The following is a 19464-nucleotide window of genomic DNA, read 5'->3' as shown; positions in this document are numbered from 1 at the left end:
CATGCATGACAGTAACCGTTCAGATCTGGAACATATACTATGTTGAATAAATCGGTTGGGCAGTAAAGGAAATACATATATTAATATAGTTAAGCGTCTGCAAAGAATCTGGAGTGGAATAATGATAATTTGGAGCGTACGTCTATTTCTAACATGGCGTTTTAAATAGGCTGAAGAGTATAAAAGCTGGACAGACACAGAGGAAGCATTTTATATTTGACTCGCAGAGTTCCCGGGTTTGAATCCTACGGAAAGCTATTATACTTGACATTATACTTATTGCAGAGTACTACCCACATGACAGTATTTCCGATAAAATCACTCAACAACACGTGCAACAACCAAAACTACAACCTCCGCGCAGATATTTTTCTGGAACCAGCATAGCTGGATCGAAGTCCTGCCTCCATAACTAACCACGTGATATAGCCGAGCGACGTGGCACAATAGTTTACCCGTTGTAATATTTACGTGTTTTTTTATTTAGGTATTTTTTTATGAACCTTAACTAATTATAAACTATTTTTTTAAATACAAAATAAAATTATACTTCTTTTCATATAGAATCATACAAATAATCCTTCCAAATCTGGTAGGATGTTCTTGTGATGGCAGAGATTGTATGTGAGAGCAAGGAACGACCACTCTTCGTGAAGATTGTAAAAATATGTTTCTCTTCGTCTTTTCGCCAATATGGATGTAACCACTGATAGAAGTTTGGTATTTCGTGGATCTTTTTAACGTACAGTTTTCGTATGTATTCATATTTGCTTTAATTTCGCGTTGTCTCCGTCAAACTTAGTTTGCACTGCTTGACATATAAGCGGATGCTTGAAAGTCTGTATTGTATAATAGATCGTTTGAAAGACGTCCAAACACAGCAATAACTGGTTCTACATAAGAAACGAACTCTAGAATGTCTAAATAAGCCATAGGCTATTGGTGCAATAGAGAAAAATAATAAAAATGTTTAAATACAATACGTGGCAACGTACGATTAAGATGCCCCACCCCCCCTAGAAATTCTATAAAACGGCACAGAATGAAGACCTTCGTCTGAAATGGAGTTACAAGTACATGTCAATACATGTTGTAACTGTTATTTATACATGCAATAATATAATAACTATGATAATCAATATGGCAATACAATCACAGCAACCTTAACCATCACCACCACCACCGAAACCGGACAACCACCACCAATACAAACACACGTGTGCACATTTTATGTTATTAATTTTGTTAATGATGAACTGACCATACACCTTACATCTAAATTACATTTTATTCATTCCTTCGAATGGAAATATTCACATATTAACGAATTATTGAAATTATTGGAACTTTCCTGAAATTTTACGAAAACAAACGCAAACAATAACTACCGACATGCACTAGTGAAGTACTTGCAGCATTGAGTGTTTCATCAATACCAGGGTGCAGGGTCACGTGGCTTTGTTGGGTTCCCAATTATACGTTTATGATTGTAAACACGCCGGTAAGCGATGCTCTTTTTAAATATTTTTTTAAAACAAGAATTTCAACGATTGCATAAAAGACAGATTTTTATGCTGATATGGCAGTGTGAAATACATCAAAATTACTTTATTTAATACGCCTGTGTTCTTGTTTACAAACTCATTGTGAACTGCACGGTTATGCTTCAAGCAACGTTAACTTTTGTCACCGATTTCAGATGTATTCAAGGATGTATTCTTATACCTTGAGATATTGGCACAAACTGCAAGAACATTTTTTTTTTTGCACTAAAGATTTTTTTTCAAATATATTTCAATAACTTGAGATATTTGAAAAAATAAAGTTCTTAACGGTGTATTTACATACTTCTAGCCCGGTCAAAGCAAGACTGTCGCTGATTTTTTCGCAATATTTCGCTTAAGTGATAAAAAAATCAGGCCTACAAAAACGGAGATAATGACATGAATGGAATACATGCGTGTCATTGTGTATTTTTGTAATCTTGTTCTCCGTCTGAGATTTAAAAATATGAAGATCATCGTATTTGCTAGTAAGGTAATTCGGAAATTTAACACTTATTCTTCCCAACCGGATCCCATTCCAATCCCTTACATGCCCGTCCATTTTGGCCTTACCCAGCAAACATATGACGTTGAATAGACGTTGAAAAGACGTTGTACCATGACGTTGAATGACCGTTGAATTTTGGTTGTAAATGAAAGTTTTTTAGACGTCTTTATATGACGTTGATTCGACGTCATGTTACAACCAAAAATCAACCATTTTTCAGCCAAAATCCAACCATTTTACAACCACTTTGCAACCAAAATTCAACCACTTTGCAACGTTATTATTAAATGTATGGTTCGCTTAACGTTCCCGAAACGTTGCGGAATAACGTTATCATTTAACCTGAAACGAACCTAAATCTTATTATCATATTAAGGTTGAAAACCAACACATCTTTTTTATACACAAGTTTTTTGCATGAATGTAATTTATACAAATACATATCATCGCATTGTTGTTCTTTTTTGTCTTGAATCCGGATCTGTTCGGTTGTCTTCCAAGTTGTCCTGGAAGTACAAAAAAATATAAGAATGACCGACTGTTCCTTTTTAAATAAAACGGCGAACAATTGACCAGACATTCATGTACCGCATGAATAACACCAAGAAAACACATATATATATATATATATATATATATATATATATATATATATATATATATATATATATATATATATATATATATATATATATATGCGTCATCTTGAACAGACACATATATGAAACCGAATTTTGTATCATACATGGTAAAATAATCAAGCGTTACAACATCTTTAAAATTAATAATGTATTTTATGACTGTACCAATTCATAGCTAAATTTGAAATTAACCTACAAGATCACATCTCTCATCTTGTCTAGCACGCCAATGGTCGAACAATCATTAAAAATTGTTTTATTATCATGCTTGTAGAGGAATTTCTTCAAAATTAACATTCCAGTATCTGTGCTTTTACCAGTTAAATTAGACTAATTCCAATTCCGAAAGGATCGCATTATAATACAGCAAACGTTTGAAGCATTTTTTCAATCCTTTCTTTTTCCTATTGCAAGCCTTGTATACATTACAAAGATCGATATGTGTTTCATTAATTTCAATAAAAGGACATGTCATACGAATGCAGACACAACTACAAACATCGTTTTGGCAGCCATATTTCGACAAAGCATTTTTCGACAAAAGCCCCACACAACAGAAAACGCAAATTAAAAGAACATTGTTTAACATAGAATGCAATTGACGTCATAAAAAACTCAGGACACATATAGGATATTATAAATTGCCATATAATACAAGTCTCAGATTGTTGAATGGCTTTTATGCAAGAAGAAAAAAAATAACTTTAGAAATTACGCACTACGGAGGGATACTCGATGTTTTAGTTGAATCTAACCTAAGATGGCGGCGTTTGACAACGCATTTAGAGAACGAACATAAAACATACATTTTAGTAACGAATATAAAACTTATAATGTAATGAAACAGGTAAATATGTGTTTCTTACACCTTTTAATGTGCAATAACTATACATTTACGATGGTCTTAATCCTACAATATCAATTTCTCAAACAAATGAATCTTAAACTGCACATTTTGTCAAGAAAGATTAATGAGTTGCTCCCCTTTTCTTTAAATAACATTCGGTGACCTTGTGTAGAAATTCACCTAATATCTATAGGAGGTTTTTGTGTGACGTCACAAGAGGGGTTTTCCGTTACTAAAAATAGATTGGCCGTCAACTTCTTGATCGCGGCCAATTACATTGTATCCGAGTAAAGGTCGTCAGAAGACTTAATACTTACAATTTCACAAAACAAAACTATAAATACCCGTATTCTTTTTTAAAATAAGAATTTAATCAATGATATTTTAAAAATAATAAAACATATAATAATTTGAATATTATTATATGTGGTGTGGATGCGATAGTGTTATTTTTCATCCGGGATTGAAATTTAGTGTAAGGGGTGCATTGAATCAGTTATAAAACAAAGCCCTAAAATAGCTCCATACATTTCAATCTTGAAATGTATTTTTAATTTTCTTTTACATTGAATGAAATTTTCTTTTACATTGAATGAATTTTCGTTTCGTTAACATTGAATGAAAATATTAATAAATTTTAGCATTCAAATTGAAAAAACACCTGCATGTTTTGCAAATTGAAATGTTTTTGCATGTACACGTATATTGAAAACTCGTCTGTAGTGATAATGAGCGATACAAATCTAGCATTTTATGATACCATTAATCTACACATTTAATTTATTTAACGCAAGTATTTTATATCCCTATAATGACCAAACGCGATTGCTTGTTTTCATGATGATGTTTCGAACACTGCAGTAACGCACGATCTTTACACATTATAGCAGAGTTTACATTTGCAGGTACCCGTTAAAGCGGGTATATACGATTTTTATATGTGTAAAATTGTAATATATCGATACAAATATGTTGTCATAACACACAATATGCAAGAAAAATGATACATTTAAGACGAATTTCATAAAATGCAGCAAATACAAATTAGCGCCCCCGAGCCGATTGTGACGAAGATAATTCGTACATACTTTCCTACAATAACCGATGCATTCGTCTTTTTAGTAAGTGTTCGTGTGTCGTATGAATCGATATCGCTGCAGGTATTTAAAATGAACCGTTAAACTAAATTTAGATTCACATCGTACATGCATTATATACATGCTGGTGAATTCGGATGTACAGCCTTTTTCGATTTCAGAATTAAAAATATGGCTAATTTCGCATTTTTCGACACATGTTCTTCTTAACTTTTATTTTAGTTTATATTGAAATATATGTATAATAAGTTTTTTTTACACATGTTATATTAATTAATAAATATTTGACAAGATCGTATATACCCGCTTTAAAAACGTAAATTGTGAAGCAGTAAATGTGTACAATATTTTAAATGTATAGTTATTAAACACTTTATTATTAAGTTTAAACTGGCTAATATATATACTTAATAGTTCCTAGCTGTTAATCCATTTCGGACAAATGTCTATTTTTAAATATGTTCAAATATTTTATTAAAGCAACTGTTAAGTTTTTGACTTAATATGTCGAGAGATGACATGGAGGTATCATAAATTGTGTTTAATGACCAGACACATGTGGTTTATGCAGAGACCCCATACAGAGTCATACAAGTATAGGTCCCTGGGTTTATGACACATTGTTTTCTCAGTAATTGTCGGGACAGTATCCGATCATATCGAGATAATTGGTTTGTGATAAAGAAAGGGGCAATTAAGCACTGGGTAAAAATGCTGAAACAAAGAGTGTCAAAATTGGTGTGAACAATTAAATAAAAAAACATTAACATTTGTCAAGAGGATTTAGTTAATCTGTAACAAGGTAAGTTTTTACAGACAAATAGGTTCAAATCAGTTTCTATATGTTGATTACATAAAATCAATCAATTTGTTGTTTGTTTTCGCCCTAATTTGTGTTCGTTCATTGGATTCAATTTAATAATCTGAAAGAATTTCAATTTCTGAGTATTTTTTGTTCTTCAAAAGGGTCGCGAATATGTTTGTATCCTTATCACGATGCGCTTCATCAATGCAAACAATAGCAGAATGGCCGCAGTTTTGACGGCCAAAATTTGAGCATGCGCAAACGTGACGTCATTATCGGAATCCCCAAAACCTCCTATGATTTTGTTTACATTAATCAATGCGCTTTAGGAAACAAAGTTGTTCACCATTGCATAACCTTAGGCCAGGTTTTTTTTGGCCCGATTTTATAGCCGAAATTCGGCTATGTTCCCAATCACAAAAAGTATACTTTTATCCCAAAATGTGGCAAAAATTCCCAATTTTTTGTTTTTGTTTTTTTTTTTAGAAAGAAGTCTAATGCGTATTTTTATCTCAATTTCAATTCAATTACATCTAACAAAGTATTATATGATTTTGTTCTTTTAATTTGAATGATTATAAAGAGTTATATCAAATTTAGTATTTCCCTAATCAGTGGACTTTCCATGTGGAAAAAAGGCTAATGAATTTACTTTCCCAATTTCATGAAAATGCCGATAAAATTCCCAATTCCAAAGCCATGGGCTATCTTCCCTAAAAGTGGAAAAAAAACCTGCCTTAGGCGAAACTCACTATGCAAAATATTAAAATAAACACAACATTTCAACAAACTCAAAGTAAGAAAGAGTGTGTCTTTATGCAAAGGTCTAGATGAGTGTGCGCGAGTTATCATCCTATTTATGTTAAAGACGAATTAATTTTATTGTTTACAATCGGAATTTTTTGCGCATGCGCAGTCACTGGTTGGCAAAAGCACTGGTTACTGATACGGAAAATATATGCAATTAGTCATGTTTTCATCAGAAAATAAGTAAGAACTTCTAAAATGAATTCTAAAACACAATACATTAATTAAGAACTATATCAGACCACACCACCATCGCCTTTGGAATAAATTGTATTGTTATTTTTTGTAATAATTAGCGTAAATAATCGACACCCTAAATCGGTCTTCGATTTGGAAGCCATAATGCGATATCAATAATCTGAAATAAAGTATTTTTATTTAACAACAAATAAACTATGTGAATTAATATTGGAGTCAAACATGTATGTTCAATGAAACGCCATTTTATTGGATGAGTATTAGGAATATGCAAAAACTTGTTTAGTCTTTTGTTCCTTCTATATTATGAATTATTTATTTAGACAAAGAAAGTGATAAAAAAACACACATGACTGCATGCATTTTTCAAGGTTCAAAATACAAGTGAAATCATCATTAAGCTTGTTTAATTACTGGACAAATACCTTCCAACCTATTGGGGGCGGGGCACATTGGGTCACTAATGTTTATGACACTCATGTTGATAGTTAGTATCTGTCAAACAAAAGGCCAATTAAACGGCAGATTACATGTGTCAACACGTATAAACACATGCAAATTACTTTTTAAGTAGACACACTTTCCATTGGTGCATTGACATTTTTTTCCAGGCCTGGTAAGGTTTCAATATTCAATTTATCATAAAAATCAAAGAATGCAATTTAATAAGACATTCATACCCGTTGGATTAATTGCTTACCGTAGGTTTCCACGTATAGCGCGCAGTTTTTTACCTCCAAAAATCAAATTAAAAAGTTAATGCGCGTTATACATTGATACAACGCTATCCTGGCTGCTAAATTGGTAAAAATATGTTGTGTAATCGTAAATAATCAAAATGGCCGCCATGTTTTTTTTCCAGAAAACCACCACCCTATAATCTTACTGACTGAGGGGCCATTGTCGAAACAACCATAAGTCGCTACTGGTAGGTATGAACGCTGTAGAAGAAGTTTTGTCAAAATAAATTTGTTTGAATAAACTTGCGGACATTTCTTTGTTTGTGTTTTAACACTTCCTTTTCGATGAATTCCGATGGGGATTGTTGTCGAGAGCAGGCAAAGGTAGGTGCGAACGAGGTCTTTTTACGGGTAACGGTAGGTGTGAAAGGGGATCATTTTGCACTTCGTAATTGGCAGATGATATTGAGTAATATGTGCCACGACTTGTGACAATATGCAATTGCATTTTGTGTGTATAAATATTCAACGTTCAACTGTGGTGTTTCAAACTATCGTTAGCAATCGCCTGAACTACAACACAGAGAGATATTGACATCGTCCTTCGCCCGCATACCTCAACAATTGTATCCCTGTCTTCTATGCGTAATTCAAATTTACCGGTAATGCCCACGCTTTCCCCGAGGAAAAATCACACGATGTACACTAATTCTTATTTTCTCACGTTTTTCACGAAATGCACGTGGACTGTTAATCTTTTGCAAGAAAATTATAAAATTGTCAGAAAAGTATAGTGCTATGCAACCCCTGCTCCTAATCATAATGACGCTTCCTATTTTGAATGCTTAATTAAGCTTTCCAATGCCCCGGATTATTGGACTGTGTAATAGTAAAATGGCGGCCATTTTCGGTCCGATTTGGTGGTTTTATTGTCTTGAAATATTTTTTTCTCCATTTTTGCATTTAAAAAACAGCCTGCGCGCTATACACGGATGCGCGCTATACGTGGAAACCTACGGTAGTCCATTTTGTGTAGTTAAGAACCGTATAAATGCTGAACAACTTAAAAAAGGTAAACCAATGATAATCAAGCAGTGTAAACTTGTTTTTACGAGTAGTAATTAACTTTAAATATTGTCTGTATTCATTCATGTTGGGCACGTTGATTTCATAATTTCAAATGCTTTATTAGCGAAAACTAAAATACAATGTTATGTTTTCTATAAAAGTTATTTATTATAAATACCGGTAATGTAATTGAGTTTCAGTGTGTTTTGAGGATATAAATATTTATAGAAATTTCAGTAATTTTCAACACAATCTATATAGATCAGCGTTATGCCAACCACCTTTTGCCAACCAGTGGGCAGAGTCTGCAGATAGCAGGTGCGCGTGAGTCAGCATGACGTCACTCATTAACTCGTCTCTAGAGATAACTTAGACAACCAAAAATAATGAAATGTCCCTTTTAGACGTTCTGAAAGCATAGAAAATATGATGAAAATGGTATATAGTGAGATTCACTTAATATAAAATAAAATTTGCAATCACCGTTAAAATATTATATGAAACTTGTTGGAATAATGATGATACCTATAGCATTAAGAACATAATTTCATGATGGAAATTCCCTTTTGATTTTTTTTATCTTGTTGACACCATAAACAAATTCAAAATATACAATAAGATAATTGTTGAAGATAAATACAAAATAAATTTGCGAGGAATACTTATTACTCATGAATAAGTTAATCATAAACACAGCACTGTTGACTGTACTTTGTTGTTGATGCATTTACTTGTTACCCTAACAGTTCACATGGTGTCAACCAGTCTCTGTCAGACCTTAACATCGGTATAGAACACTAATGCGCTTTTTCAGCGATTGCTGTTTTACCCAGCTTTTCACCTTAAATGACTTATACACAGCACCAGCAGACACGATTGAATACATTCAAATATTTTAGTGGTTGATTTGAGAGAAATCTTTTGAAAGGACTACTCTCTGCATATTCAAATGACACATAGGCACAAATTGTGACCCAGTTACAATTATGCGTTACAATCTATCTTGCAGAATTTCAGGGTCTGTACTAGGACACTTAATCGCCAAAGGAAGTCTTTATTGACTATTGATAAACACAGTTTTGCTTTGAAGATTAGAAAACAAACACTACTAAAATAGTAGTGTCTCGATGAGAGGGAAATTGTTTAATTAACTTACCACAAATGTTTGCTGTACTTGGTCAGCACCACTTGAAATCGTTCCTGAACGCCTGAATAGGCTACCCTAATTTTCCAGATTGCTATATTTGCTATTTTGAATTCAATTTTATATCGAAAAACATTGTGCTTAAATGTGCCATTAACAATACGCAATAAGATTTTTAAAGACCTGCATCATGCAAAAATGGGTCTTATGCCATACCTGCCCATCATAGCTATAGCCCATCGGGTCTATCCATCTTGCAGTCTGGTCAGGAGATACATAATGAGACCATAACAGCTTTGAGTGATTTTATAGGAGATAGCTTCGCCTCTGACCATACTACACAAATGTGCAGGCTGAGCATGAGCTAGGCTTTCCAAAATGCCATAAGACCCATTTTGCATGAAGCGGCGATGAAAGTGTGATATGAATGCATCAAAACAAAACTGTGTGTTAGTCAAATAGTAACATACCATATATTTTAATAATGAAGAACTAAACTCACAGTAAGCCATGTGAGGACAATATGATGTGAACTCCCGTTGTATAATTTGTATCTACTAACACTAATGTGCGGTTTAACTATAAAAAGACATTTCATGCGGTGAGTATGCAAAATTGTGAAAAAAATTGTGAAAATTCACGTGTTACACTTTAATCTGCTAACCAAATTTTACACCTGTTATTCAATCTTACACCTAAACGCAAAATGAATCTTCAAGTGCTCTAAATCCAGTCAGTGGAGAGCTAATTATGGTGATAATTGTTTATATTAAGAACAAGGATCCTCTGATTAAAACACTCTTCCTGCACCCTCCCCCCAAAAATCAGGTAGCTATGTTGGTAAGTTGATTTCAATTAGATGTTTTTCACACATTGAGAATCTGATAGGGTGTTTGATGCCTGAACAGGTATTAAGGTATTAATAATATGTTTTCACAGAGTTGTGTTTTGTTTTTTAGGTAATAATTAATGAGCTAATTATTTTTCTGTTTCAAATACACAGTTGATGTACAGATGACACGTTAGCTAGCAAGGGACTCAAGCATTGTAGGCAAGAGCAATAGAAGTTGAGCCAGAGGCTGGACATTCACGGAACTCCATCCTGTCTAAGCGGACGAGACTGTTGTTGGAACAGTTATATAATGATCAGCAGAACTGTTACTCAAGCCAAACACTTGACACTATACTGGCTCCCTCCTTTTTAGGTGGAAGTGACAGTGGTTGGGATAGTTATTTAGTTAGCAGCAGAAAACTTGAGTCAGACACTGGACATGTACTTGCATCCAAACTGTCTAGGTGAAAGTGACTGTGGTTGGAATAGTTGTCTAGTAAGCTACAGAAATATTATTCTAGCTAGACACTGGACATGTCCTAACCTCCCTCCTGTTGAGGTGAAAGTGGTTGTAGATGAAACAGTGGGACTCAAGCCAAACACTAATCCTGTGCTGACCAACCTACTGTTTAGGTGGAAGTGACTATGCCTGGAAAAGTTGTCAAGTTGGAAAAGTTGTCAAGTCAAGAATCACAAGCTGCAAAGTCGGGTCAGGTAAGATTACATATATATCAATAGCAGTCACATCCTCAGTGGCATGCAGCCCAATCACATACATGTAATGCACGCTCAACTGAAAGTAAAGTTCTTAGATATATGCTTTTGTGATCTGTCATTGTCTGCTGTCAAATGTTTGTTGCCTGTCATTTCAAGTACCATTTTTTGTAAAAGTTTGGTACAATTTTTATTTTTGAGTGGTCTCCCTTGGACTTGCGTTGCTAATATATATCACTACCATTTCCAATGGTAAAATGTTGTAACAAATAACTGAATAATTTGAAAATGCCATGAGGTTGGATTAATCTATATCCTGATCAGACTAGAATATTAAATATACCAATAGTCTGGTATACAAAATAGTAACATAGGCTTCAACTCAAATTGCTCATGTGTAATACTAGTATGCTTACTTTGTTGTAAAACAACTAAATCAAGTAAATGTGTTCGCTGCGTAAAACATGAATATTTTTGCTGCATAATACAACTAAATAATTAGTTTTTACAGTGATGTATGCATTTGATTTTGCATTAATTAGCTGTTCTCATTGATATCAGAGTTTTTCAAATTGCAGCGTTATATCTTCTTTTGATATATGTATTGCTAAAGTGCTAGAAGGTAAACAAATTGCAGTGCATAGAACTAATTTGTGTAAGTTAACACATGTCATTTACCCACAATGTATTTGATTACATTTCTATTTGGTTGATCTTTTTTAACAACAAAAAATAAATCTGGAGCAATTAGGCAAAACTTCCGTGTCATACAAATATTAACAATCAATAAGAAACATCCTTAAGATTTTTGCAATTTAAACAACGTGTTATGTTGCAGATAACATGTATGTTTCCTTTCTAAGTTTTGCTTGTCAGCATGATAGTGGCAGTCCAACTGGTGTTTTCTGGTCAAATTAGCAATCTTTGTATGAATCCGGAGCAATATATATATTTATAGGACAATGTGTAAGTGACTATCTGATATTACTGTAAAGTTCAGGGCCCTCAATCCATTTTAGGGGAAGCGGGTCGTTACCCATTGCAGGGGGAATTTTCACAGCGTTTCCCTTTTTGGGGGATTTTTTACTTACTCTCTAATTATTACATTTGTTTGCACGATATTCTTTGCTTTTTTCATAATTTACTATGTTTTGCAAGATTTTAGGCCGTGGATTTGACAGATTTAAAGCCCTGTAAAGTGAATTGACCCATTGTCCATCTTAAAACACGGCCAAATTTCGACCGTGGATTTGACAGATTTAAAGCCCTGTAAAGTGAATTGACCCATTGTACATCTTTACTTCACAATAAACAATTTTATAAGATCAAGCATATATATCTGAAATATAAAATGCAACTACTTATGTCATATCAACATAGCGAGTTTAAAGATTGGAAACAAATGCTCAACACTTTGATTTTACAGAAAACCATTTATTCATGCTTTCGGATTGATGACATATTGAAACTTTCTGATTCAAAATCAAGGATATTTAAGAATATTTCTACTAAGAGTTTATGAAATAAATACTATTAACAAAATATGTTTTTTGGAGTTGGTCCATTTTAATTTAGAGTAGACCGATAATATTAGACACAAATTGGTTTCAGCATGTTTATTACATAAACATACTATGTTCCCCAAAGTACATACATGTAACACAAAGGGATATGTCATATGGTTTACAACACATGTCAATTGTATAAGGATACATTTTGTCAGGTCAGGTATACGTGGCCTTCAAATTGCCAAGTCTAAAAGTTGTATGACCCTAATTGTAATAAGTTTCTAAGTATGGAAATTTTGCTGATCGATGTTGTATGTAAATACAGATGACAAGGGTTCTTGTGCATTATGTTTGAATGAGCTTACAAACCCATTATAGAATATTATTTAATTATTTTGATTATTGATACAAAAATAATATAATCATTGTCTCCGTGTTTATTGTCCTCATGTGCAAGAGGATGATGTTAATACTGATGATGATGATGATGATGAGGATGAGGATGAGGATGATGATGATGATGATGATAATGAGGATGATGATGAGGAGGAGGATGATGATGATGATGATGATGATGAATTAGATACTCATATAAAGTTGTAGGCAACATTATCAGCTCTACATATTACATTAAGATGTTATTTTAGAAATATTCAGTTTTGTATTGTATTAGTATTTAAATTAACAAATCAAGTTACAGTACAGTCAATGCAGAACAAACGTATTTCGCCATCCGCGGCGGCAAGGCGAAACGAGTCGATGCTTGTCAGTCGTTGAAGCCGCGTCAGTATGCCGCGGCAAGTAGCATTACACTGCGAAGCTTCGCATCTGTCCGCCGAGGCATGCCGCGATCCGCGACATGATGCCGAGTTGATGCGCATCATGAAATAAAAAATCTTATTAAAATTATTAGTTACATGTAGTTAACAAATTTTGAATGAACAATTATAATAATAATTAAAATCATAATAAATTTATTGTGCGCGGATTGTATTAGCATATACATGTAAGCATAGTTAATGTGTCTGGCCAATTAAGTTTGTTTCCCGCCCGTAGTGTATGTATTTCACACATAAACAAGGTCACGTAATTATGTTTTTGCACATACAAGTGGTCAAGGCTCCAGCATATGGTGGATTTATAAATTAATTGCATGTTGATTTTGCTATTATATTAAAACTGAGAAAATTAGCAGTTTGAAGTCACATCAATAATCAAGACGATGAAGATAAACACTATATAATGCACCCCTCTTAAGCGGTAACCCCGTTTCTCCGGCCAGCGGCCAGCAATTTTGCATCCCAAATGTTAAATTCCCCCCATATGAGTGGTCACGCGCAAGTAAGTTAGTCATGTACATTGGCAAAATTACACAGACGCAACGGCGAAAAAATCGATACGTACTTCCAGTCTGCGGTTTAGGCTCTGTAGTACTGAAGCGTGATGTGTGATAACATTTTGACAGCCAGTTTGCAAATTGCAATTAATTAGCGGCGGATTATCAGGTTAAAAGCAATATGCGACCGTTTAATCTTTTTGTTTCCACACGTGTGAATATCACCTATTATTACTGGAAAGGAGATTCTTAATTTATAATTTATTATTTGTAGCTCATACTATTTCAAGCACACATTTATGACAATTATCGGCTAATTAAAAGTTAAAAAGAACAACAAAACTTTTTGATAAAACTCTTTACGCGGCGAAAAAATGTTTTTATAATATTATGCATGAAAAGCACGATTACCAGGAGGATTACACCCTGTTGCTATTATCAGTCTCTTAAGTAACTGGCCACGATTTTATCGTGAAGGAGATCACTGTCGGGACCAATTCGTGTGGTAGGTATTCAAAGCCATAAAAATGCAATAAGTTTATTTTTTTTAAATCAGAGTTTATTTACAGGTCCTACCGGCCTCTTCACGAGGTCTTTGAGGTTCGACCTGGACAAAAATGCAATAAACCGATTAAATTATCGATATATAGTGACACGGGAGTTATTCACTCATAACTGATTCACAACTGTTCCCATCTTAAGTGCATTGGGGCCATACAACGCGCATTGTGTAAACAATGAATCATGAGAATGATTCTTTTTCATTGACTTGATTCTAATGATGATGATATTGATGATGATTAGAAAGATGAATAGAATATTTTTTTGAATGAAAATGTTGTCTTATAGCTGATTTTAGAAAGGAAGAAATAAAATTATTTTAAGTCTTTACATTGTTTAGTACATGTACACATATTTACCATTTTGTTTATACAAAAATTGAACAGTTGGCCATGCACTCATCAACTCCAGACTCCCTATGACCCAACCCCCTCTTAACAGGCCACCCCGCTTAAGCAGCCAATTTCGCTGTTTTCCTTGACTGGCTGCTTAAGAGGGGTTGGACTGTAAACACATTTTATTTTGTTCATATTATGCAGTTGATATCGCTACTAATTACCGATAATCCCGTATATTCCAGTTTTAAAGCAAATGCTGCTAAATATTTACGATACACAAACATTCTCCATATTTCCTAAAGTATCAAATATATTTTGGCATTTGTTACTATTTAAAGTCACTTTAACGCTCAAAATCAACGAAAATTTCGTTAAGTATTTCATAAAATAAAGTTAACACCTTAACAATCAGTGTTCCTTATAGCAATAGCCAAAATTTCAACGCTAGATGTGGTATGATTACTTAGATTTTTGTGGCCACAAATAAATAAAAAGGAGCATTTTGTATCTACACAAAAGTACGCGAGGTTAATACAGACTCGGCGTCCTTCGATGCGGATCGATGCCGAGTGCCACAGCGATATGCCGCGTGAACACACGATTCGGCCGCCGCGTACTAATAATCTGGCCGTGGCGTAGCCGCGTATTATGTTTGTGCCGCGTTGGCTGTACTGTACATACTAGTCTAAAATCACGGTTCAATTCTTATGCAAAACCTTGCTGGCTTACACTTATTCCCAACAGAACAAACAACCTATTTGAGTGAATTTTAATCATCAAATGTTCACTCTTGCAGTTTTGTTCTACTTAATGTTGCTGTGCAGATTTTTAGATGGTCGCTTTAGCGACCGTCTAAAGTGCTTAGTGTAAAATTCAGGTCGGTACGGCCTAGGTACGAGGAGCCCAATTCCCGCTTACTATGCGTATCCGCGCAAGAAAGAGTTGTATAATTTATGCAAGAGGTTTGAGTTCTCCAATTATGTTTATTCATAGATGGAAACATTATATTAATATCGTGTTAAATGCAATAGTTTCGTATGGTGTTTTTTAGAAAAGAATAAAAAAACAATGATCGTATTGTACGTGTCGCGGAGGAGATTGTTTAAGAATTATTAAAATAGTCTACTTTCTGCTGCGTCTGCGTGACGTAGTATTTTCGCTCATCTCATTGATAAATCTGAGGCTGGCGATAAACAAAGGAGTGTCCGGGTGAGAATAACGCACTAGTATAAGGTTACGCTTGTTTATATTCACAAGTTCAACAATTATTACAGGGATACGATAGACAACATAAAAAAATGTTTCATTATCGCTGAAACTGAATATTAAAGGGATCTTTTTACGGTTTGGTAAATTGACAAAATTGAAAAAAGTTGTTTCAGATTCGCAAATTTTGTTTTAGTTATGATATTTGTGAGGAAACAGTATTTCTGAACATTTACCATAGTCCAATATAGCCATGATATGTATCTTGTGACAATTTGAAAACCTAAAAATTATAAAGCGTTGCAACCCGAAACGATTGAATAATTTGGAGAGTTCTGTTGTTGTTGTTTAAATTTACGAAACTACGAAACTACGAAGATTGCTTATATAAGGTATTAAATACTTAAATTGTGTATATCCGGCAAAATAGCCGAGAGGGCTAATGCGTTTTTACTTCAGACTAACTCCAGGACTCCGGGGTCACTGGTTAGAGCCCTGGTACCGGCTAATTGTTTTTGCTTTTTAATTTTATTCTTGATTTTTTACTGGAGCTTTTAAGATCAAATGTTAACATTTATCAATATAAAGCATTGAATGACAAACTTCAAAATATGCCAAAATCTGTGAAAAGGCCCCTTTGAAAAACATTTAAATATAACAAGAATATTTTCTAAAAAATGTAGTCTTGCTGTTTTGAAATAAGGTTTGGAATTTTGGTTTCTAAATAACTTAATTCAAAATAAAAGTTTAATTAAAGTGTTTTTTACCGCATTATAATGTGTGTTATAATAGGCAAACCATACGTTAGTAAAATTCAATCTGCCTTCGCACATAGAATGAATGGGTCAATTAGGTGCTGCGTTTCCTTTGCTTACTTCAGTTAGAGGTCAATTCTTTACGTAATAGCAATCACAAGGCCCCGGCTTCAAAGGAATTGCGGAGCGTTCTTACATAATAAAAGTCGTAGTCGCAAGGTATTTGCGTTTAGCGTCCTATTTCGTCACGTGGTTCTTTTTCGCGGGTGTTTTGGCATTCATGATATGAGGCTATTAATAGATGCGCCTGTCAATAAACAATGGAAAGTCCACGAGCGATAACAACGCAATAGGTTACGCTCTCACACATTCTATACATAGATGGTGACGTCACTACGTTATTGACAGTAAGACTGGTGTGACACAATGCGCTCTCACATACAACTCAATGACGTAGTACAGGTCGTAAATTGAGGCTATTAATAGATTTGGGAAAAAGTTTACGCTTATTTATATTCTCAATTTATAAAATGTTAACATAAGTTCAACAATAACTTCAGCGATACGATAGACAAAAACAAAAAATGTTTCATAATCGCTATACCAGAATATAACACATAATTTATAATAATACGAATGACCTATTTCGTAACCTCGTTCATGCTACTACAGCGGGTATTTCTGGAAAACGTTCTTTGGTTCTCAACAGATAGCAGCGATCTTATGTGTTTACGGGTGCTAGCAACGCAATAGTAGAAAGTTAGTAGAAGGTTTAGCTTGTTTATATTCACAGTTCTCAATACATAGACAGTTGGATATGAGTTCATCATTTACTACAGGCATACAGTACACTCCACGCGTTTTCCCCAATTTCCCTCCATACTCCGCGGGTTTCGACCTGGAGGGAGATTAAGAAAATCCCGCTATACGCGGCGTTTGCATGATTTTGGACGCGGCGGTAAACGATCGGCAAAACTGATAAGCCGACGCGGCGGCCCTCGGCGTTGGCAACGCGGGGGAAACTCCGCGTTTTACGAGATAACGATCAATTTAATTTTGTTTAACTTCCTGATTTTCAAATAAAATTACATTTATTACAAGTTCATACATGTACATGTAATATAATATTTACAATTAAAAAAAAACAAGATAGATCGATCCCGACGTGGTTGTAGAAGTAGTTGTTGTTGTATAGAAAACTCGTTGATTTACGACACACAAAACGTCGTCTTTTAACTAATACTTACCAATTAATATAAACACAGTTTGCAACATTGTTTTTATTTTGATAATTTAATCCAAAGTTTTCATGTTAGCAGCTGAATATCTATACTGAACATGTATACAAATGACCAAGGACCCTACAAATCTCGCAAATCTGTGTGAATTGACAGTTGGACGTAATCATAGAAAAGCCGCTTCCTGTCTAAAGGCATAACTTACTCAAGTAAACACGTTCAACGAATGCATAAGGAATGGTTTTAATTGTCGGAACAAAGTTAATTCTCTGCTCGCTAATGCATTGATTTTCTCTTTGTTTGTAGGTTATTCCATTGATTGCTAAAAGGTGGTAACTATTGAGTTGATAATTGCATTTAATATTCACAGTTGTCTTCTTGTTGCGTCGACATTCTAAACAATGTTTACCAGTAATTATGGCCCAAATCGGCAGAGTGACATTCACACAAGTTAATCCCTTTTGTCAAAACATCGCAGACAGCAGTCTACACAATAAGCTTTGCGTGTTTTCATAACGTCAAACACTTAAAATCCAGTCCGCCCAGATGTCTTCTTTATTCAGTTTACAGTACAATAAGTGTTAAAATAATTACTCTACTAAAATACCGTAACGATAAAGATTCGGCGTGTTCGATTTGAAATTATTTTAGAGGAAATATCAACTTATTCGCGATATAATTTCGTTAATAAATACCAAAGAAACTTTTAACCGAAATCAACAAAATTCAATGTTCTCTGCGCTACAAAGTTTGTATAAAAAAAATCAATACACGCACGCTTTGCAGGAGTATACATTGTACCTTGACCTTGTACATTGCAGCATAATTTTCGCGCGCTTTTGTCGGGAAATATACGTGTAACTGTATATTGGAAGCATTTGTAAACGTCGTGTTAACAATTAAAAATCGTAGTGTGTTTCGGATTACTAATTATTATTCTCATTTGGAAATTTTACGGAACATTTATTCTTGTGTCATATATGTTATGATTTAAATATTAATTTGTCAAATGTATTATATTCATTCATATTGTAGACGTACCTGTGAATTAAAAAACATGATTTTTAAACGTATTAATTTTCTATACAATTATCTTTTTTATACATGTACTACAGTATTTAAACAATTTATTATAACAATGTTTTTATTTTTTGGCATGCCCAGTAGCACACTGCTAACGCGGCGTTGCGCGGCGATCACTGATAAGAACGGAAAGTGTCTGCATTTACCGACAAGCCTAAAGTAATACACGCCGCGGGAATTAGCGAACGCGGCGTAACGCCGAGCGTTTTATCGAGTTCACCTCGCTCTTCCAACGCCGCGTGAACACTCGCTAGCAGAAAAAACCCGCGGAGGGAGCGCGTTTTTGGGGGAAAACGCGTGGAGTGTACTGTACCTGTACTATTGGCAACCTCGAAAATGCTTTATAATCGCTAAAACCGAAAACAACTAAATATATTATATTAAATATATTTATAACAATAAATATCTTTTAAAAATGTAGTCGGCGTATACGCTGACTTTGAAATAAAGTTAGCAATTTACTTTTCTAAATAAATAAATACAATTTACCATTTAAGTTAAACTATTGTGCTATGTTTTTCACTTGTAAGCTGCATATTCACCGCATGATATGT

General features: G+C 34.1%; 1 long non-coding RNA gene across 1 annotated transcript in view; it reads left to right on the top strand.

Annotated features, from left to right (window-relative positions):
• The first annotated feature begins 3457 nt into the window (after positions 1–3457).
• Positions 3458–19464, top strand: part of LOC127865004 (uncharacterized) — an 87808-nt gene continuing 71801 nt past the window's right edge. Inside the window, exons 1-2 of the long non-coding RNA XR_008042445.1 lie at positions 3458–3540; positions 10343–10885. This is a non-coding gene — a long non-coding RNA (uncharacterized LOC127865004). The remainder of the gene's footprint in view (positions 3541–10342; positions 10886–19464) is intronic.

Source organism: Dreissena polymorpha, chromosome 1, assembly GCF_020536995.1.
Source record: "Dreissena polymorpha isolate Duluth1 chromosome 1, UMN_Dpol_1.0, whole genome shotgun sequence".
Taxonomy (NCBI): Eukaryota; Metazoa; Mollusca; class Bivalvia; order Myida; family Dreissenidae; genus Dreissena; species Dreissena polymorpha.
The sequence above is the reverse complement of the archived record's forward strand: the minus strand, read 5'-3'. Positions and strand labels throughout refer to the sequence as shown.